We start from the raw sequence: 23,981 nt of genomic DNA, 5'->3' as shown, positions 1-23,981 counted from the left end.
AAGTAGAAAAAATTCAAGTAAACAACTTAATGATACATGCTAAGGAACTCAAAAAGCAAGAGCAAACAAACCCAAAATTTGTGGAAGAACAGAAATAAAAATCAGAGCAAAAATAAATAAAATTGAAACAAACAAAAACAAAAGATCAAGAAAACAAAACGTTATTTTTTTGAAAAGATAAATCAAATTGAAAAACCTTTAACCACACTAAGAGGAAAAGAGAGGGGGCCCAAATGAATAAAATCAGAGAAGAAAAAGGAGACATTACAACTGACACCTCAGAAATTCAAAAGATCACTAGTGACTACTATGAGTAAGTATATGACAATAAGTTGTAAAACTTTGAAGAAATGGATAAAATGGATTCCTAGACACATAAAACTGATCAAGATTAAACCATGAAGAAATCAAAAGCCTGAACAGACAAATAGCAAGTGATGATTTCAAAGCCATAATAAAAAGTCTTCTGGTAAAGAAAAACCCAGGACCCAATGGCTTCACTGCTAAATTCTACCAAATACTTAAAGAAAAGCTACTGCCAATCATGCTCAAACTATTCTAAAAAAATAGAGGAAGACAGAATACCTCCAATGTCATTCTATGAGGCCAGTATTACTCTGATAGCAAAATCAGCCAAAGACAAGTTAATATCCCAGATGGATATTGATAGAAAAATTCTCAACAAAATATTAGGAATTTGGACTTAACAATACATGATTAAGATAATTCTTTTATATGGATGTGGGATATTCCTATGTGGAGGAATCACATTACCTGACTGCAAATCATACTACAGAGCTATAGTAACAAAAATGGCATGGTACTAGCATAAACAGTACGTGGTTCTGTTTAGACACATAGAACAATGTAACAGAATAGAGAACCTAGAAATAAATTCATACCTCTACAGTAAAGTCATTTTTGACAAAAGTACCAAGAACATACATTGTGGGAAAGGACGGTCTCTTCAATAAATGATGCTAATAAAACTGGATATCCATTTGCATGAGAAAAAAAACTAGGCCTCAATGTCTCCCCATGTGTAAAAATCAAATCAAAATGGATTAAAGACTTAAATCTAAGACCAAATACTATGAAACTACTTCAAGAAAACATTGGGGAAACTCTCCAGGACATTTAACTGGGCAACGATTTCTTGAGTAATACCCCAGAAGCACAGGCAGTCAAAGCAAAAATGGACGAATTGGATGACATCAATTTAAAAAGCTTCTGCATGGCAAAGGATACAATCGGCAAAATGAAGAGAAAACCTACAGAATAGGAGAAGATATTTTCAAACTACACATTTGACAAGAGATTAATAACTGAAATATATAAGGAGCTCAAATAACTCTAGAGGAAAAAAATCCAATAATCTGATTCAAAAATGGGCAAAGGATTTGAATAGACATTTCTCAAAAGAAGACGTACAAATGGCAAACAGGTATATTAAAAGGTGCTCAACATCATTGATCATCAGAGACGCAAATCAAAACTATGATGAGATATCCTCTCACCCCAGTTAAAATGGCTTATACCCAAAAGTCAGGCAGTAACAAATGCTGGTGAGGATGTGGAGAAAAGGGAATGCTTGTATACTGTTGATAGGAATGTAAATTAGTACAACCTCTATGGGGAACAGTTTCTAGGTTCTTCAAAAACTAAGAATGGAGCTATCATATGATCCAACAATCCCACTGCTAGGTATCTACTCGAAAGAAAATCAGCATATCAAAGAGATATCTGCACTCCCATGTTTACTGCAGCACTATTCAAAATAGCCAAGATTTGGAAGCAACGTTAAGTGTCTGATATGGTTTGACTGTGTCCCTACCCAAATCCCATCTTGAATTGTAATCTCCATGACCCCCACATGTCATGGGGGGTCTTGGTGGAAGGTAATTGAATCATGAGAGTGGTTCCCCCATGCTGTTCTCATGGTAGTGAGTGAGTTCTCATGAGATCTAATGGTTTTACAAGCATCTGCCATTTCCCCTGCTGACACATATTCTCTCTCCTGCTGCCTCGTGAAAAGGTGCCTTCCACCATGATTGTAAGTTTTCTGAGGCCTCTCCAGCCAGGAGGAACTGTGAGTCCATTAAATCTCTTTTCTTTATAAATTACCCAATCTCAATTATTTCCTTATAGCAATGCGAGAACAGACTAATACAGTAAATTGGTACCAAGGTAGTGAGGTGCTGCTATAAAGATACTAAAAAATGTGGAAGTGACTTTGGAACCGGGTACCAGGCAAAGGTACCTGGGCACCAGGCAAAGGTACCTGGGCAGGGGCAGAATGATATGGTTTGGCTGTGTCTCCACCCAAATCTCATCTTGAATTGTAATCTTCATAATCCCCATGTGTCATGGGAGGGACCTGGTGGAAGGTAATTGAATCATGGAGCTAGTTTCACCTATGCTGTTCTTGTGATAGTGAGTGAGTTCTCACGAGATCTGATAGTTTTATAAGCATTTGACATTTCCCCTGCTGACACTCATTCTCTCTCAGGCTGCCTTGTGAAGAGCTGCCTTCCACCATGATTGTAAGTTTCCTGAGACCTCTCCAGCCATGTGGAACTTTGAGTCAATTAAACCTCTTTTCTTTATAAATTACCCAGTCTCAATTATTTCCTTACGGCAACATGAGAAGGGACTAATACAGTGTCCATCAACAGGTGAATGGATAAGCAAATTTGGTACATATGCACAATAGCTTACTATTCCACCATGAAAAAGAATGAGATTCAGTCATTTGCAACAACGTGGGTGGAACTGGAGGTCATTATATTAAGTGAAATTAGCCAGGCAAAGAAATAGGCAAAGAAAGACAAACTTTGCATGCTCTCACTTATTTGTGGGAACTAGAAATTAAAACAATTGGAGTCATGAAGAAAGATAGCAGAGGAATGGTTACCAGAGGCTGGGAACAGTAGTGGCAGTGTGTGTGTTGGGGGTGGGGAAAGGGCATGGTTAATGGGTACAAAAAATAGTTAGAAAGAATAAATAAGACCAATTATTTGCTAGCACAACAGGGTGACTATAGTAAAAAAATAATTTAATTGCACATTTCAAAATAATTAAAAGTGAATAATTAGACTGTTTGTAACACAAAGAATAATTGCTTGAGGTGATGGGATATCCTGTTTACCCTGATGTGATTATTACGCATTGCATTCCTATATCAAAATATCTTATGTAACCAATAAAAATATACACCTACCATGTACTGATAAAAACGAAAAACTAAAAAATAAACAAACAAACTTGTATAATTGCACAAATGTGGTTAATCCCATGGTGTTTTTCTTTGTATATGCTTGCAATGAAACGTTTGACCAGCAAACATAAAACTTATCTAAAGGTAGGTGTTCACTGGCGCAGTGATGATCTGTTTGACTGTGTAAATAATGTTTGAAGCTGTCGTTAAAATGTGTAATCCTATTTTCAATGCATGGCAGAATTCGGTTATTTCAAGGAATACAATGGTATTTCAGCACCGCATATACTGGTTTTCCAAGTTGGGATTTTTAGCAATATAAAGTACTATAAAATAGTACTCCCCTAAGGGCCTATGAAGAAATATTTAAACCTTTATGGTTATAAGCGTTCTCAGATTATTGTGAAGTTGAAGACATAGGGCTGGTCCAGATTTTCTATGTCTTTCTTCCCTCCTCAAGGTTACCTTCATTACCAGGATCAAGTCCAGGCTCACATGGATGACTCCATCTGAGATATGTCAGTGTTGAAAAGAGGAGAGTAGAAGTAATTATCCATATGCCAAGGGCCCCAAGTCATTCATCTGAGGCAACTGATATATCTGATCTGAATTCTGCAACTGGTTGTCAATTTCATTCAACAAATTCATTCAATATACATTTATTGAGTTTCCTTCTGCAGAACCTTGCCTTTGGTGCTGGAAGAAAAATGAGGATATAGAAACACAAATTCTTTTAGCCAGTAGTCCCTGTTTTGCCTTACATAGCTGTGACCATTTACGGTCCTGTGATAAATAAAGCAGATGATTCTTAGTGATTTAATTGGCCTGATTTTTTCCTTTGCAGAGGCCAGTGGATAATGCCCACCTCCAAGCCAGCATATTATAGTATCTCAACCCCCACCTCCAATTCTTCTACTTATTCTATCTCTCCTCACATTATGGAAATCCATGTAATAGAAAAGGGAAAAAGGTGAGTTCAGATTCTATCTTATTTATAAATCATGTCACATACTGACATTTTTCTATGATTCACAAAGCCACCAACAGGTTCAGCATAAATGATTTGCATCATGCAGGTGATATCAAAAGTAGTTTTTAAAGCAATCATTTAGGGCAACAGGAAGAACGTTATATAAAAGCCTCATAGAGCCTTGGCAGAGAGCAAGGAACAAGGCAGATTTGAAAGTTCTCTGCTATTTGATCTATTTGGATCTCTTATAATTAATATCAAGCCTCTGCAGTATTTTTAATATTATTCCTTAATAATAATTCATTATTCCATTTAAGAGTTTGCAGTTTAGTGGGAGTGACTGCTGCATAGTCACTAGACAATTTCTTAGCTCTACTCTTCCTTTTACTTTTGGGAGGCTTCCACAAGCCAATTTCATTGCAAATGGGAGTATCATATATTTCATAAAGGAACAATAAAATGTTCTGCTGAAGGCTTAGATCAGTGTTGCATTTCCTTTCCAACCAATTCAAAATTTTCTTTGGCCTGGGACTTAAGAGATTATGCTAATTTTTCCGGCAGCCCCATAAAAGATCAATTTCATTGTCTTCCAGTGTTTTTCACCTAATTAGCATTTTTGATCTCAAATAAATAGATGAGCTCTTTTTATATAATTTATTAACTTGATTATTTCATCTCTCTTTTGTAAAAAAAAAAAAAAAAAAAAAAAAAAAAAACCAGAACAGTTTGCGCAGCTTAGGAAAATTTTAATATAACACAAGTCAAGGAGTTTCTATTTCAGAATTTTGTATACATTGTCTGATATTGGATAGAGAGAGCTGTGTTCTTCTCTCAGGCCCCTCAGAGGGTTTGTGGTTGGTGCAGGTGAGGAGTTGTGGAGAAATTTGTTTCCTCATTCCTTTCTTTTTTATCTTTACCTTTGATCAGTGTAGATTATTAAAGGATTAAAAGAAAAGACATTTATGTATCATATGTTTTAAATTTGTTCTGTAACATCAAACAGTAAAATATCTAAAGATTGTTTATTACATATTTAATATTTATGCCTCTTTCCTAATAATAGAACACATATAAGGATATTAAATTAACAATGAAAGAAAGCATTTTATGAGAGAAATTATGGTTAAACGATTGTGCACACCATTTAGTCTCCAAATGTTATCTGTCAGTTCTTGTATACTCAATATTGAAAATAGCTTTATTATTTAACTGTTTTGGTTTCTTCTCTTTTCTTTAATTTTTGCTGGCTTTTCTGGTTGCTTCTTCCTCTGACTCTTTTTTTTTTACCCTAGTCTAGGCTTCTGCTTTCTGCCCAGCTAGGAGGACTCTCCCTCCAGATCCAAAACCAATGCTTTTTTGGACAAGAATTTTATTTACAGGTAGAAGGTGGTTTCATTGTTAGAGCAAGAAGTGGCTTCAATGAGTGGTTGGCCCTGCTTTGGAGAAGGGCCACAGATCAGCTATTCCAAAAGCAAAGTTGTTGTTTTGGTAGCTGTACTCAAATTTTACCTGGTTATACAAGTTGCCTCCTTCCAGTCTCATCCCATCCCACACTCCTTTGTCTCACTCGGCTGTAGTCTTCTTTCAGTTCCACAAATATTAAAAAACACTATCCTGCTTCCAAGCTGTCATACACCTTGTTCCCCACATTTGTCTTTTCTCTCAAGCTTAAATGTCATCTTCTAAAAGAGGTCTTCACTAATCATCAAAATAGATTACCCTGTTATATCTTATGATAGACATTTCCCCCATCACAGAATTTATTAAATTTGTCCATTTGATTTTCAATTGTCTTGCTTTTGTCTGTTATATTGGAAAATAAATTTCATGAGGCTGGGAATGTGTTCGAATTGTTCATTATTGCATCATTATGACTTGGTTTAGAGCCTGGCACATATTAGATGTTTGAAAAATATATGTTGAGTAAATAGGCAATAGTCTTTATAGGAAGTTACTTCATTTAGTTAGATAATCACAGCGTTAAAGTGACTGTCTATGTTAAAGTATCTATGTGAAAGCACTCGGTTAAAGTATCTACATAAATTAGGAATTAACTTGACTTGAACTTTATTGCGAATTTTCTGAATTTGTGCTTAGCAAAGAAGAATTTTAGGAGCTAAAATGATCATTTGTCTCTGTGGTAGTGTGAATTTAAATTATTTTATTTAAAATAACAACAATTTTTCCTTATATATAGATCATCATAATGGCAGTACATGTTTGTTGCACAGAATTTGGAAAAATAAGTGTGGTGAAGAAAGTATAAAACTGCTGACTATCAGTCAGAGATAAGTTGTGGTACTTTTCTGGTTTAAGTGCACATAAAATGTACATACACATTATTCATTAAGAAATTTCCACATATTGGGATCATACAGTATGCACCTACTTTAAAACTTGCTTTTTTGCACTTAATCTTTATGATGACCAATTCCCATGCCACTAGATATTGCTCAAAAATACAAGAGGCCACATGGTATTTAATCCTGTGAATGTTCTAAAATGTATCCACTAATTGTAATTCTGGCTCTAGTAATTCGTTGGGAGTTGGAAACTTGACCCAAGCCTGGATAATTGAATCCTCCTCTAGGATATTTATGACTATTGAGGATAAGAACTTCCTTCTTCTTTGGAGATGGAACAGCTGATATATAAATTGAGATCCTCATTATTTAGAAAAAGAAAGAAATAAGAGAGAATAAAATAAATGTGGAAAGATGTACAGAGATAAAAGAGATGAAGAAAGAGCATACCTTGAAGGTATGCTAGCTCCTGATTCCGTAAGTACTTGAGACAGCTCTACCCTTCCTGTAATTTAAATGAACTGATAAATCCTCCATGAGCTTAAATTGGTTGGAGTTGAGTTTCAGTGACTTGTCACCAAAAGCATCTGGAAAAATATAGATTCCAATGACTTTTACATAGAGCTTTGTGACATCAGTGAAAATCTGGGCTAATTATCATGGATAGTCTGAAAAAATTGTAGTCCATACACTCCTCTAGGTAATCTTATATCTATCCCTGAATTCAGTCACAGGAGCAAAGTGTTATAATCCTGGATTCTTTTGCATTGACTCCCTTTTAGAACTAAACTTTAGAGTGATGGCATCAGCTCATCTATCAGATCCATTAAGAAGAAGTCTACACTGTCACATGTGCTGAAAAGGATGCTATTGAGCATAGTGTCCATTTCTTTACCCAGTGTCCTTATTAGCAGACTCTAGATAAAAATTCCTGTCTTGTCTTAGTAAATAGCAGGTTTAGTAGAGGACAGAGGACAGTCATACGCTCCACATTTCCAAAGCATGTTTCAATTTACTCATAACTCAAAATTCAATATAATAAAGGATAATGAATAGTTCTGCTTGCAACTGAAATTGGCACTAGCCAATCTGGAAGGCAATAACATAAACATAGTTTATAATTTTCTTGGCACAACAATTATGAGATTATGCATTTTTTATTAAGAAAAATATGTTGTGAACCACATTATTTCAAATTTTATGCAAAAGGTAGAAGTTTATTACTAGTGCTGTGTTGCACTATTTTGTTTATTTTTACAGTGATTGGAGATATTTTAATGGCTACTTTGCAATTTACAACTATTTTTTGGTATGTATTCATGGGCTCCATGTGCAACTTTGCTACATTAGTATATTGCACTGTAGAAGTCAGGGCCTTCAGTGCATCCATCACTGGAGCTACACACATTGTACCCACCACACAACCTCCTATCATCCACCCTCCTCTCACCTCTCCTGCTCTGAATCTTCATTGTCAATCATTTCACACTCTTTTTACTGTATTAGTCTGTTCTCACAGTGCTAATAAAGACATACCCAAGCCTGGGTAATTTATAAAGGAAAAAATTTAATTGACTCACGGTTCCACATGGCTAGGGAGGCCTCACAATCATAGTGGAGGGCAAAGGAGGAACAAAGTCATGTCTTACATTGTGGTAGGCAAGAGAGTGTGTGCAGGGGAACTCCCCTTTATAAAACCATCCAATCTCATGAGACTTATTCACTCATGAGAACTGCATGGGAAGGACCCATCCCCATGATTCAGTTACCTCCTAGCGGGTCCCTACCATGACACGTGGTAATTACGGGAGCTATAATTCAAGATGAAATCTGAGTGGGGATGCAGCCAAACCATATCATTCTGCTCCAGCCCCTCCCAAATCTCATGTCCTCATGTTTGAAAACCAGTCATGGCTTCCCAACAGTCCCCCAAAATCAACTCATTTAAGCATTAACTCAAAAGTCCACAGTGCAAAGTCTCATCTGGGACAAGGCAAATCTCTTTTGCCTATGAGCCCGTAAAATCAAAAGCAAGTTAGTTACTTTCCAGATACAATGGAGATATAGGCATTGGGTAAATAGATCCCTTACAAATGGGAGAAATTGGCCAAAACAAAGGGGCTACAGGCCCCATGCAAGTATTAAACCCAATAGACAGTCATTAAACCTTAAAGTTCTAAAATGATTTCCTTTGACTCCATGTCTCATATTCAGGTCATGCTGATGCAAGAGGTGGGCTCCCACAACCTTGGGCAGCTCTGCTCCTGTGGCTTGCAGGTTATAGCTCCTCTCCTGGCTGCTTTCATGGGCTGGTGTTGACTGTCTGTGGCTTTTCCAGGCTCACAGTGTAAGCTGTCAGTGGATCTGCCATTCTTGGGTCTGGAGGATGGTGGCTGTCTTCCCACAGCTCCACTAGGTAGTGCCCCAGTGGGGACTCTGTCTGGAGACTCCAGCACATTTCCCTTTCCCACTGCCCTATCAGAGGTTCTCCATGAGAACGTTGCCCCTGCAGAAAACTTCTGTCTGGACATCCAAGTGTTTCCATTAGTTCTCTGAAATCTAGGCATAAGTTTCCAAACCTCAATTCTTGACTTTTGTGCACCCACAGGCCCAGCAACACATGTAAGCCACTAAGCCTTGGGACTTGCACACTCTGAAGCAATGGTCTCAGCTGTATGTTGGCCCCTTTTAGCCACAGATGGAGCTGAAACAGGTAGGATGCAGGGCACCATGTTTGGAGGCTGCATAGAACAGGGGGCCCCTGGGCCCAGCCCAGAAAACCATTTTTCCTGCTTATGTTTCCAGGCCTGTGATGGGAGGGGCTACTATGAAGGTTTCTGATAAACCCTGGAGACCATATTCCCTATTGTTTTGGTGATTAACATTTGGCTCCTTGTTACTTACGCAAATGTCTGCAGTTGGCTTGAATTTCTCCCCAGAAAATGGGGTTTTCTTTTCTACTGCATTGTCAGGCTGCAAATTTTCCAAACTTTTATGCTCTGTCATCTCTTGAATGCTTTACTGTTTATAAATTTCTTCCACCAGAAACTCCAAGTCATCTCTCTCAAATTCAAAGCTCCACAGATCTGTGGGGCAGGGGCAAAATGCTACCAGTCTCTTTGCTAAAGCATAACAAGAATTACCTTTGCTCCAGTTCCCAACAAGTTCCTCACCTCCATCTGAGATCAGCCTGTACTTTATTGTCCATATCTCTATCAGCATTTTGTTCAAAGCCATTCAAAAAGTCTTTAGGAAGTTCGAAACTTTCCCACACCTTCCTGTCCTCTTCTCAGTCCTCCAAAATGTTCCAGCCTTCACCTGTTACTCGGTTCCAAAGTCACTTCCACGTTTTTTAGTATGTTTACAGCAGCACCCCACTACTTGGTACCAATTTACTGTATTAGTCTGTTCTCACACTGTAAATAAAGGCATACCTGAGACTGGGTACTTTATAAAGGAAAGAGGTTTAATTGACTCACAGTTCCATGTGGCTGGGGAGGACTCACAATCATGGTGGAAGGTAAAGTAGTGGCAAAGTCACATCTTACATGGCAGCAGGCAAGACAGCGTGCGCAAAGGAACTCCCCTTTATAAAACCATCAGATCTCATAAAATTTATTCCCTATCATGAGAACAGCATGGGAAAGACCTGCCCCCATGATTCAATTACCTTCCACTGGGTCCCTCCTATGACATGTGAAAATTATGGGAGCTACAGCTCAAGATGAGATTTGGGTGGGGACACAGCCAAACCATATCAGCTTCCATGTGTATACGTTATTTAGTTCCTGCTTGTGAGAACATGCAGTATTTGTCTTTCTGTATTTGAATTGTTTCAGTAAGGTGATGGCCTCCAGCTCTATCCATGTTGTTGCAAAAGACATACTTTTATTCTTTTTAATGGCTGAATCCTGTTCCATAGTGTATATATATCACATTTTCTTTATCCAATCCTTTGGTAATGGACACTTGGGTTGATTCCATATATTTGCTGTTGTGAATAGTGCTGCAATAAACATATGAATCTAAGTGTCTTTTATATATAATGGTTTCTTTTCCTTTGGGTAGATACCTAGTAATACTATTACTAGATTATATAATAGTTCTAGTTTTAGTTTTTTGAGAAATCTTCGTATTGCTTTCCATAATGGCTATACTAATTGCTATTCCCATCAACAGTGTGTAAGAGCTCCCTTTTCTCTACATCCTCTCCAACATTTATTATTTTTTTACCTTTTTAATAATAGCCATCCTGATTGGTGTAAGATGATATAATACCTCATTGTAGGAGTTTATTACCAGTTTTATATTGCACTGCTAAATTCTCATAAAAGGCAATTATACACTACTAAGAATGGTTGAGCTTCTTCAAGTAAATTGTACTGTTTGCATCCTGTAAACACTGTGGGTTATATAATTCATATATATAATATATGGACAAGGTCATATATTCCCATGACCTTGTCCAATGACTGCCAAGTCCTTTGTCTGTTTCCTTTTACCCAAAATCATGTCCTTTGGCAAGTGTGTATTCCTCTGTTGAATAAACGTGGAATGACTTAGGCAGCAAATGGTTTGGTAAGACATTCCACATTGCTTTTTGTTTTGTCCTAATTCTTTTGAAAAAGTCTTCTAAAAAAATCCACTTATTAAGAAATTCATCAATTTTAATTTTAAAAGTATAGTCTTTAAAAATTCTTTGCATAGTTCTCTTCTCAGCCTTCTGTAAATGACTCCAATTTTATCTTTCAGTCTTGCATCAATTTTTAAAATTTATTTTATAATTTTTATTAGTGTTTAGTGTAACCAGTCGTAAGGGGATACCAGTCTTACAGATAGAATCACAAACAGAATAAGAATTGGCATTAGAAAGCACTCAGTCTCTTTTTCTTGTTGTGTAATTACAGCTTTCAGTTTGCCAAGTAGAATCATTTTATAGATGAAGATCCATGGTTAACTAGACAGCAGAAGCTGGAGAAATACTTGAGCTTTACTATCAGTTAGATTTTATTTTCATCACACAATTTTGTTTTACATGCTTGCTTTTCTTTCTGCATTTTAATTACCAGTGTCCCTTCTGGTTTTGTGTATGTGATATCGTTTATGTATGATTTTAAAATATTTTCTATGTTTTCCTCCTCTCATTTTGACATTTTCATTTGTCCAAAGCAGTAATGGCTTTTACGGTAATACTTAGCTTATAACAATTTAATTTCACTGAGAATCAGCCCACCTGTAGGAAGGGGTCTTTGCAGATCAGCTTATACTGTGTGACTCTCCCCCTTTGCCAAAGCATCTTTGCTAGATGTCCATTCATATTCTCTCCCCGTGAGTCAGCCAGTGTGGGTGCCTTGAAATGAACTGACGTCCACTCAGGAAGCGCTGGGGCAGGCATCTCCCAACCACCTTCTATGCTGGGAAAACAAAGAGAACATCCAGAGAGAAGCAGAAATAGAGAGAAGGCATGACTGGTTTTTATTTTTAACTTTTTGTAACTATTTATTTACTGTTTCAAATGCTTCCACAGTCTGGCTATCCTTGAGCTCAGTGTGTTACCCAACATCTTCCTCATAGTCTTTTTCCCTTTCTTAAGCCAGGATAAATTGCTTTCTGTTACTATTAGAACTGAGGCCAAGCCATGATTACCAAAGTGAAGAGCCTCCAATGCAGTACTTTGGGAGGAGTATATTCCCCTCTTCATATCCCACCTTGTTTCTCTCACAAGAATTACATCAGTATTTTCTTCTCTCCTAGCCCCATAGCTAACATATTGTGCCCCTTGAGCTCCTTTGCCATTTGTGTTGCAGTGTTCCCATTTTGAATTATGCTTGTCCCAAGTTCAGGTCATTTTCCTTATCTGTCAAGTATTCCTCTGAGCCCTCTTCTCTCTTTGTCTCTCCTTGTGCTTCTGGCCATCTCTTAGACCCAGGTGTTTCACACTATTTTGGACTTGGATTTCCACTCACAATAGGCCTGCTGCTCTCCTTGACTTTGACCTCTTCCTACATTAATTCTTCTGCATCTTTTCTCCCTTATTCAATTCTTCCCGCAGGTTTTTGACAAAGCTGCATATATTGATCAGACTGCAAGTATTTTTTGTCTTCTTTCTTCTGTAAGAACAATTTTCTCTCTACTGTTTTTCTCATGGTGGTTCTTATTTATCTCTAGATTCTTCCTCTTTTCCTTGTAAATTTAAAATTTTCTTCTTTGGAAATAAACTTTCTTCTTTATATTCCTCTAACTGTTCCTGGAGTCTTATGTTACTGCCTTCTTATTGGCCTGTGTGTCCTCCCTGCATACATCTAGACTGAGAGAATAAGATCCTGACTCATTCAGATGCTCTGGTCAACCTCCCTTAACTATGGCTAGTTCTTGAAAAATTTGTACAAGTGTGACTTTGAAGATATAGATATTAAAAAGGAAAATAATATTTTAGTCTGGGTTTTAAAGAGAAACAGAAACAATGGGAGATATATTTATACCTATATCTTTATATATTTACCTGTTAATTTTTATATAACTATGAAAAAAGACACTTGCACACACGTTTATAACAGCACAATTTGCAATTGCAAAAATACAGAACTAGCCTAAATTCCCATCAACCAACAACTGGATAAAGAAAGCATAGTATATATACAACATGGAACACTACTCAGCCATAAAAAGAAATGAAATAATGGCATTCACAGCAACCTGGGTAGAGTTGCAGACCATTATTTTACCTGAAGTAACTCAGGAATGGAAAATGTTGCATGTTCTCACTTATAAGTGGGAGTTAAGCTGTGAGGATACAAAGGAATAAGAATGATATAATGGACTCTGGGGACTCAGAGGTAAAGATGGGAGGGGGATGAAGAATAAAAGACTACACATTGGGTATGGTATGTACTGCTTGGGTGATGAGTGCACCAAAATCTCAAAAACCACCTCTAAAGAACTTATCCAAGTAACCAAAAACCACCTGTTCCTCCCCCAAAATTTAAATAAAATAAAATAACAATTTTTAAAATTTTATGTAACTATATATTTATATGTAAATAAATAAATCTCCGTTATATATATGTATGTATACAGAGAAAGAAGAGAGAGAAAGCCAGATTATTATACAGAATTATATACAATTTATTCAAATAATTTTGGAGTCTGTGAAGGCCAAGAACTTCAGTCAGCAAGCCAGAAACCCAGAGTGCTGATGGTATAATTCCAGTCTGAGTCCAAAGGTGTGAGAACTAGGAAAGCAAATAGTGTAAGTTTCAGCCCAAGTCCAAGTTCAAAAGCAGTAGAAGACAAATGTCTTCAAGGCAAGTTGAATTCTCTCTCTCAGCCTATTTGCTCTATTCATGCCCTCAATGGATTGGAAGAGGCTCACTCACATTAGGGAGAGGATATGCTTTATTCAGTCTACTAACTTCAGTGTCAGTCTCTTCCAGAAACTCCCTCAAAGACACACCAAGAATAATGCTGAACCAAATATCTGGATACTCTGTGGCCCAGTCAAATTAACCATCATTACTTCAACTGCTCATCCACATCTTGTAGGCTCTCAACTCTTGGTGAATGCCTCTGGGCTCACTTTCCTTTAGTCTCAGAAATACGAATTCCTGTTCTCAATGAATTCCTTACTTCCCTCACACATGTCTCCCATGGCTATTCTTTCTCTTTGCTCTTTAATTTAATCCAGAAAAGAAAAGGATTTGCACAAAAACTGCCCTCATATTGCATTTGAGGATAGTGAGACCTACAGAGGAGCTGGGGAAAAAAGATATTGTATACTCCATCAGTGCCATCAGCTAAATCATATAGTAGGTTCTATTTTTAATATATACATTCAGCCACTCCATCTGCAGGATTTTTTCACTGGCCACCTTTTTTCCATGAAATGGATCAATGACCTGTCTCCTCTTCCCCCTTATTCTATACCTCCCTTCTGCCCTGAAGCCCCAAATTCCTATTTGTTTCATATGGGCAACAGTTTAGCCTATTCTTTGCTGCATTGCATCCTTCCAAATTGTAAATTTACAAGTTCACTTTTTCTACCCAAAGACAATTCCTTTCCACAAAGCTATTAAAATGATAATTTATTCATTTCATCTTGTTTATTCATGCAAGTAATCATTTATTAAACTTAAATATACACCTACTTGGCATTCGTTGAAGATGGAGATGCAAACAATGGGCAAAAGATGTGTCGTAACGGTGTTTTCAGTGATACTACAAGCATGTTGTGCTATGATTTAGTATTGATTGTATTATGACAGAAAATTTAGAATAAGAAGGAAACGCATTGTCTCATGGGTTTAGAAATTCGGGGCGGAATAAGGGCTGAAAAAATAAAATATAAACGATAAAAAATAAATCACATATTTGTTGACGCTACTGCTTTAAAAAATATAAAACGTGCTTCCTATTCCTAATGAAATTAATAGGCCAGAGGAAGAGATTTATAAGGAAAGAGGAAACTCCAGCACAGTGTGACACAAGAGAGGTAAACGTGGGATGGTAGGATTTAGTGTGGATGGACAGTGGTCATCACTGAAATGGTGCCACTAAAGTTGGGTCTCACGCAAGTAACAAAGCATCTGCGTGTTCTTGCATACTTCAGAGTGGAGGTGGGCCACGACGTTGAGGGAAGATTCAACATCTTCACAAGGGTATCTCCCTAATAGAGCTCAACATGTCCTAAATTAAACTCCTTTTTTCCTCCAGTTTTGCTTTTCCTCTGACATTATCAGTACATGACACCAATGCTCGCCTTCTTCAAGCCAAAACCTGGGCATCCTTTTTGTGTGTCCTCTCCATCAACAACACAGGGAGTCAATTTTTTTATTTTATTTTTTTATTTTATTTTATTTTATTTTATTTTATTTTATTTTTTTTACCAATTCTGGCTATTCTGAACAGCTTTCAGATCTCTAAGTATGCCATACTTCCTTTGACCTCTAAACATTTGTAACTATTATTTCCTTTCTCTGGGGCACAGTTCCTCTCCCATACATCACCCACATTTCCCTGGATAACTCATTCTCATTCTCAATGCCTCAGCTTACACATCACTTGTACCAAAAAGGCTTACATAACAACCTATATCCAAATTAGATTCTCTTCCTGCAGGCTCCCCAGTGTATGCCAGCAAAGCACTTATGACACCCTATTGTAATTTCCTGCTAGTGTCTCTGTCTCCTTCAGTAGTTTGTAAGCGCCATAAAGGAAGAGATTATTGTCTGTTTTAACTATAACCGCATTTACAGTGACTGGCACAGTGGTTGCCACAAAGTAGGTATTCCATAGGTATTTGTGAAATGAATGAGTAAACGCATGATTGAAATGTCACAGGTAGAAAGTTCTGAGAATGGTAAAAGTCAGAATGGGGATATGGGTCTGTGAAGCAAAATTGAAATGGAGGCAAAAGTCACCAGAATTGAGAAGGACAATTGTCTACCTTGCACATGTCTGAAGGGAATTGAAGTTGTCCAGAGTGGTAGTCAGTCATGAGGTGAATAGAAAGATCATGAGCCACAAGCCAAGGTCTTCAGTGAACATGATGAATGATATGGTTTGGCTGTAACCCCACCCGAATCTCATCTTGAATTGTAACTCCCACAATTCCCACATGTTGTGGGAGGAACCCGGTGGGAGGTGATTGAGTTACAGGAGCAGATCTTTCCTGCACTGTTCTCATGATAGTGAATGAGTCTCACAAGATCTGATGGCTTTAAAAACAGGAGTTTACCTGTACAAGCTCTCTTGTCTGGTCTGCTGCCACGTGAGATGTGCCTTTTATCTTCTGCCATGATTGTGAGGCCTCCTCAGTCATATGGAACTGTAAATTCAATAAATCTATTTTTCTCTGTAAATTGTCCAGTCTCGGGTAATGTCTTTATCAGCAGCATGAAAACAGACCAATATATTGAAGGAACAGAAAGTCAACAGATCACCAATGAGAAAGAGTAAATGATACAACAGACAGATCTATTAGTGTCAAAGGAGTAAGCGATTTTATACAAACATACCTTTTAAACCAAAAACATTTTATTCTGTCTCTACAGAACTCTCAGATTGTCTTCACAACCTATCTCTAGCACATATTTACTGTCCTTAATATCAGCTTTAATCTTGGACCCCTAAGTGGAAAGCATCAGGTGAATATTTCTCATTGTTTCCTTTCAGTTTTTCATTTCCAAGTTCAGCTTTTCAGCCAGCCAACCCTTCTACTGAGACTGCCAGTACAACATCGTGCCTTTGAAAACAGTCACAATGCCTCCTATAGTGATTGTTTGCTCCCTGGAGAGAAAAAAACATGTTTTTTAACCTTAGCTTTCAAAGTATGGTCTTTCATTGGTTCGTTCTTTTTCTTTTAATACTCTCTTCAAAATCCAATTTTTCTGATGCTCTCTGCTTGCATTGAATGACTTATTTTCAAGGATTTGAATTGCAGCAAACAGGTCTCTTCAGTCCATCCCAGTGAAATCAATAATCGGCATTACTACCATGTAATATCTTGCCAGAACTATTTTGTATTCCTTTTTATTTAGATCATCACAGCAAATCTTTATATAATGGTGCCCTTCTCCTATCCTTCTCTGCCAGAAGTTTCTCTTTTTCCCTTTCTTCTCATTCTTGTCGCTGGTAAAAAGGTACAGCAGAGACACCAGTGATTTTTATTTTGTTCCCATTTTTCTCATATTCACCATTACTTTTCTTCATACTGCTCCATTTCCAATTCCTCAGCTATTTCTCCCTTGTCACTTTTTAAAAGTTTCTGTTTGTGTTTGGGAGCTGACACAGAGCCTCTTGAGACACTGTCTCACTCTGACTGAGACATGGACTCACTCTGAAGGCTCAGAGTGTAGCACTGAGATCCTACCCATAGTAGGGGCTCTCCCCACCTTGCCTCTCCCCACCAGGATCTGCATGGCCAGACCAGACCCTATGCCCCCTGTCTTCATCATCCTCTGTTCGCCTAGTTCTTGTTCTTCCCTGAGGTCTACGACAATGTCCCCAAAAGTTACTCACCCTGCTGAAGGAGATACATTTCCACCAGAAGACAGCACCTTGCTTTGGACAATTGACTTTGATCAGCACTTGAAGGAAAGAAGCCTTTGAAGATGAACTCACATGAAGCTGTTTTCAATAATTTGAGGCCTCCAAGTGACAATAATGAATAAAATGGCACCATTTAAGTTGGTAACACGAATTAGTAGCTTGTGAATATTATACATCCTTTATAGAAAAGAAAGCTGTCTTCATATTTGAAAAGTTTATCTTCTTTGACCAAGAAGGCAGCTCCAGTAGAAGCATGACACAGGAGAAGGAAACTAAATTAGCTCTTGTAACTAATAGGTGACAGATGTTACAGATGGATCACACTTACATCTGAGTAGAATTTCTTCTCTTAAAATCAAACAGGATCAGTGGTAATATAAATGTTGGCCTGTTGCCTGAGATTTCCTGTGGGGGTTGCAGAAAGGCTTAAGTTAAAAGGAAAATACAGGAATCTTAGGTTTTCTTTGTGCTGATGATTTTCCCTTCAGTACTGTGGTACTCTGATGTCTGGCTTTCTAGGTTATCAGGGTACATGTCTATGAAGAGACCGCATCCCCTTTCTCGACTGTATCTCCCTCTTGGAAGCTCTTTTACAGGAAACACTTGGACTAGAGCCCACGCTTCTGGTTGCTGCTGGCTCTGATGCTTCTTTCTGATATGAGAAATTGGCAGAGGGACAGGTCAGAAGGATAACTTGTCCAGCTCAAAACTAATTCCTGCAGAACAGACAGCAAACCTGTGCCCACTGCCAACTCCAGGGTAAAGATGTGGGCATCTAGAGGCAGCTTGTCTTCCCATAGTGGGAGGTTTTCTTTCTCTGTGCTTTTTACAATTCATTAGGTAGGTAGAGAAACTACTGTTACACCATTTTAAAAATGAAATGGAAGCAAAGATGAGTATGTGTCTGGCCAGAGGCCAGAAAACACATACAAGATGCAACTAAGCCCAGGCCCCAAATATTCTGACAACCAGTATGGTTTCTTGCTGTTGGTGTAAGCCACCTCTCTCCCAAGCCCTCATTCTTGGTCAGAAGTCGTATTATTCTATACAAAATGAAGTTACATTTTAAAAATTCTAAGCATGCAGTTTGTTCTTCTGTCACTGAGCTGATTCATTTATCTAATCTGCATACACAGAGTCCTGACTTCATTGTGTTTTGCTAGAATCACATTCTGAGGCTTTGTGGTCGATATTATGCAATGCCACTTTGCCAATTTGTGCTCTGCCAATTTTTTTGAGCAAGCTTAATTATGCAAACGTATCTGATAATAGATCATCATTTTAGTCATGCACAATTATTTATTTTTAATGCATAGCTCCAATAACTTGGACAGAGCTTAGTAACAGCTCATCTCATATCTCTCAAGGAGATGTAAGAGAGAACATAATTATGATGCAGGTCAACTGCTCTGGTGAGCATCAAGCTGCTTCAGGGAAACTTATATTTGAGGCAAAGCCAACTATTTCTAAGGAAAATGCCAGCTGTTGCTGCCAATCTGTTGTTCTCAGAATAAAAGTCCATTTCATGGGGCTGGAGGAGCAATAACAGTTAAAGGCAGACGTAATGTTACTTAAAATTATGGTTTGGAGGTGGATGGAGCTTCCACTGTTTAGTTACTTCCACTGGCTCCTAAACTGTAACGTTTTGTCATTTGTGCACCTTCTAACATTAGAGATAATAAAAAGGGGCCTGGAAGGAAATGCACTAGAGACAAGTGGAAAGAGATATCCTAGAGTGTTTTGCCCTTCTCAGAAGAAAATAGGTGACGCAAACGCTATTAAACAGAAATAGAAAGACTGGCTCTCTTTAACTTCTTCCATTTTCCCACATGGGTCATAATCTTATTGCCTCTGGGTCTTTGCGTACTCTAGCTGCACTTCACTTTGGACTCATCCTAGAGTTACCAGTTTAAATATTATTCCTCCCAAGAAGACTTCCCTGATCACTTCCCCTCTAACCTCACCTCTAGAATAGGTTAAGTATCCCTATTATGTCCTCTCGCAGAGTCAGGTACACGATCTATCATACCTTTTATTTCACTTTGTGGGATTACATAATTCACTATTTCCTACTTATGAAGGTGGAGACCATGTCTATTTTGTTTATTGATGCTCAGCTAAAACTTAACTGAATCCATGGAATAGTAATACTTAATAAATATTTACTAAACAAAATAATAATTAAATGAATAAATAAAAGGTCGGAAATTGTGATGGGGGCTCAGGCTTTGTTTCTTTCTTAATGTCCCATTGAAACCCTAAAGGACTCATCTAACGTGTCAGCAATATCTAGTTCTCTCTAACTGTGGAACACAGCACAATATCACTTCTAGTGTACAGTGTTAATTTGAATGATGATATTGTGAGAATGGTAGACAATGTTGGCAATAGTACTTGTCTGCCCAACAAACTTTGTCTTAATCGTTCCCCTGCTTTTCTTACACTGTTCCTCCTTTCCTCTACTTGCTCATATCCACCAGAGAGATGGGAAGAGGATGTATGCCTGGCCAGTAATGACTCTTCCGCAGGATCAATATAAGAAGAAAGCACTCTCTTTTCTTATGAGGTTGCCGAGCTGGAGGATTTGGATCTGGGGCCACTGATGGCCATCTGCAAGAGTCTATGGATAAAGCCAGTCAGATCAAGTAGAAAGTCAGAGTCTAAGGTCCTGATTCTTATACCTCTTTCTTTGCTGTCATGGTCTTTTTCAGTATGCACCCCAAAGCTGCTCTCCTAGCCCAGCTAAACTGGGCATCAGCATTCTTTTCAAATATCAGCTGTTTGCCTATTATCTTTATTCCTTTTGCCATACCTATATGTGGCAGGTTTTAAATGTATTCTTATTATTTATTATTTTCTTTAACTCACTTTTTAACCCAAATATGTTTATTTTAAAAGAAAAGAAGTATTTTTTCCTAACGTCAATGTGAGTTTAATTTCTATTTGTTGCAATTGAATAAGATCTGGCTAATGCAGTAATTAAAGTGCATTTATCTTCAGAGAGATAGGGAGAATCAGCTGAAGACGGGGGAAACGCAGTCACATTCTTAGAGTCCATGTTTCAGTGGGTTTCTGACTTTTAAACCTTGAAGAGTCCTGATAAATATAGACATTGACACCTGAGGCCAGATTTAAGGGTCATGTTTTGATAAATTTTCTGATGCTGGTGACTAAGTAGTGGAGGGTACAAGAATTGAACTGAATTGGGTGCTGACCCAATTGAGATTTTAAGGAAATTGTATTGACAAAGACAGCCCAAACCTGGCAAAGGATGCCCTATAATTACTCAACTCCTTAAGGCCCTTACCACAGCTATACTTGTACCAACAGAAAGTAGATAAAGCACTGTAACACAGAGAAGTCATAATTCTGCCTGAGGCTTATCCAAGAAGGCCAATGGTTGTGGTCAGGTAGCCAGGGAGGGGCAGAGAAGCTCAGCAAGGGCTTGCACTATGACCAGAGAGGTAAGTCCTTGATATTCTGGCTCAACAATATGCTGTATATGCTGTGGACCAGAGGTGACTGGCATTGCTTCTTTTTTTCTGTGCTTTCCAAATGGGAGTTTTAATTGCAGACATTGTATATTTCTCTATAATTTTATATTGGTCATGTAGGGCTAGTTAAATTTATTATATGACAAAACTATGAGAAGACAGACTTGGGATTAGATACAGCAAATGATATGCTTTGTGTTGTCTCTTTGGAAAGGGTGGATGTGTTTTCTGTTGTAGATGGGATACTGGCATTTTGGTAGGTGGGCATTTTTTAATTCAGTATCAGGAGAGAAGGGTACCTTGAGTGTGCTGGGAAGTCAAGGGGTGGAATGTAGTAAACTATCGTAGATAATGTGTTGTCCACAGGGTTTATGCATTCTCTTCCATAGCAACATGCTCCTTCCTCTTATTTCCCCATCTCCTCCCACCACCACCATCCCAGCCATAGGGATGACCTTGTAACCCAAGCCTGACCAAAATTGTGTCCTTGGATTGAGAAAATTTTGGAAAAAAAGACACTCTGTTTTCTACTGGGGTTGCCTTAATGGGAGGATGTGAATCTGAGAATGTTGAGACTAAAGGGGAGGAGAAGCAGAAAGGAAGGTTGTGTTTTCTTGGTTTGATTTCCCATCTCTGAGGCCCCAAGGCCCTGGACCCTGCAGTTACTCATTTGATAATGAGGCTACCTTAGTGTTCTATCCACTTTCTTGGGTCAATAAAATCTGTTTTTCTTACTATTATTTGACATGGATTTTTATCATTTGGAACTAAAAGAGTTGTGAGCTTCTCTCCTTGGAGAGTCTTTCTTTGACTCACTCTAGCTAATTTAAGATCCTTTCTGCTACGTTCTATATTTTATAGCTCTATTGCTCTCTGAAATTACCTTTCTTTGTCTAATTTTCTGTGTTTATTGCTCATTTCCTTCCTCCTCACCCTGGTGGCTGCTAAAATGGAAACTCCATGAGGTCAGAGATTTTGTCTGTTTCATTTATTAATTTCTCCAAGGCCTAGAACAGAACTGGGTATAGACCAGGTGTGTCTTAATAAATACTGACTAATTGAATCACTCGCTATCACAGATATAAAGACTACGGAGTGACAAAGAGGAGGGAATCTGCAGAAGGAGATATTCATCGGGAATCTCAGACATAAGGTATAGAAAGATATAATTTTTTTAACAATTTGCATTTTACCAGTTTTAAGAAAAATCCAATACATCATAGGCCCAATGACATTTTGAAAGTTTCAAGTCTGTAATGGCTGTCATGATATGAATCATTCAAGCAGAGGCCATGGTCCTGAACAAAATAAACAGCTTGAAGAGAGACAAACACGTTTTCCCTCTACTTGGCGCCATTGTTCGAATGAAACAAATCCACTAAAGCCATGGATACTACAAAGAAGGCTGAGTCTTCTACTGTGTCCGTGGCAGAAGCACATTCTTGAGGAAAGGCCACCAAGCCAAGAGCAGTGACTTTTCTTCTCTACTACAGATAAGAAATATGACGCAGACAGATGTTTTCAGTTCTCCTTGCCTCAGTTTCTTTATTGGTAAAATGCAAAAATTAGACTACACAGGCTTAGAGAGACTTCTGATTCTAATAATTGTTGATTTGGAGTCATCTGACTCCAGTGCTGCAGTTGTTACTGATTATAGGTATTTTCTTACTCATTAAGAGAAACAATGACACCAAGTAAGAAGACCACAGAGCTTGGTGATGCAGGTGCTGAAGAGTTGCTCTTAGCTCAACTACCATTGTCGCCAAGAGAGTAGAAGACAGAGTTATTGCTTAGGTGGCAAATACTTTAATTTGCACGAGGATGTTTGTATAACTTGGAGTGAGTCACTAGGTTCTTACTTACCTAGTGGTTAACTAGAACATCTTTTTTTTTTTTTTTTTTTTTTTTTTTCATGGCAAAGGAAAGTACAGTAGCCAGTACTTTGGTTGCACTTTTACATACTTTCTTGTCACCATTCCTGGATTCCTATTCTGCTTCCTAACCCCAGGAGGGAAGGAGAAATGGGGATTGATAGGGCTTAGATTTGGTCCCTGCCCAAACCTCATGTTGAATTGGAGGAGGGCCCTGGTGGGATGTGATTGGATCATGACGATGGATTTCCCCCTTGCTATTCTCACGATAGTGAATGATTTCTCAACAGATCTGATGGTTTAAAAGCATGTGGCAGTTCCCCCGCCTCACTCTCTCTCTCCGCCCTCATGGTAAGATGTGTTCCGCCTTTGCCTTCGGCCATGATTGTAAGTTTCCTGAAGCCTCTCAGTCATTCTTCCTGTTAAGCCTGTATAACTGAGTTGATTAAACCTCTTTTCTTCATAAATTACCCTGTCTCCAGTAGTTACTTATAGCCATGTGAGAAGGAACTAATACAGTGATGTTAGAGAGAATAAAGTGGTTTCATCTGTGGCAGGGGTGTGATAGGGCAACCACTGGTCTGAGGGATGGAGTTGATCTCTAACTGCTATAGGATTGGATAGTAGCAGAGCATTTTCCTTTACATCCAAGCACTCATGACTCATCCTTCCAGATATGACTGAAGGGATGTTTTGCTCAGTTCAAAGTAGCTCCTTGATGGAGGCTTTGTTGATTGATAGGTAACTTTTCCTTAGGTTCAAATTTTTCTGGGGAATAAGTTTGGAAGGTTTGAGAGGTATGCAGATGGAAGGAGTCCAATGGTTTCAAATTCCCACTTTTTCAATCAATAATGTTCAAGTGCTTCAAAAATTTAAATTATTGTATCTAGTGCATACTCTTGTATGCTAATTGCTTTATAACTGAATTAAATCCATTGAATTCAAGTAGTCACACAATTGAAGCCATTAATTCAAAACAACTTGTTTACAATTGCTGAACCTACTGGTGTCCTCCTGAAACCATCATTTGGGAAGTATCACAGGGTTGCCTGTCCTCACAGGGGATTTTCCGGGACTTCC

The sequence above is a fragment of the Rhinopithecus roxellana genome, chromosome 11 (assembly GCF_007565055.1).
Source record: "Rhinopithecus roxellana isolate Shanxi Qingling chromosome 11, ASM756505v1, whole genome shotgun sequence".
Lineage (NCBI taxonomy): Eukaryota > Metazoa > Chordata > Mammalia > Primates > Cercopithecidae > Rhinopithecus > Rhinopithecus roxellana.
This window is presented reverse-complemented; position numbering follows the sequence as displayed.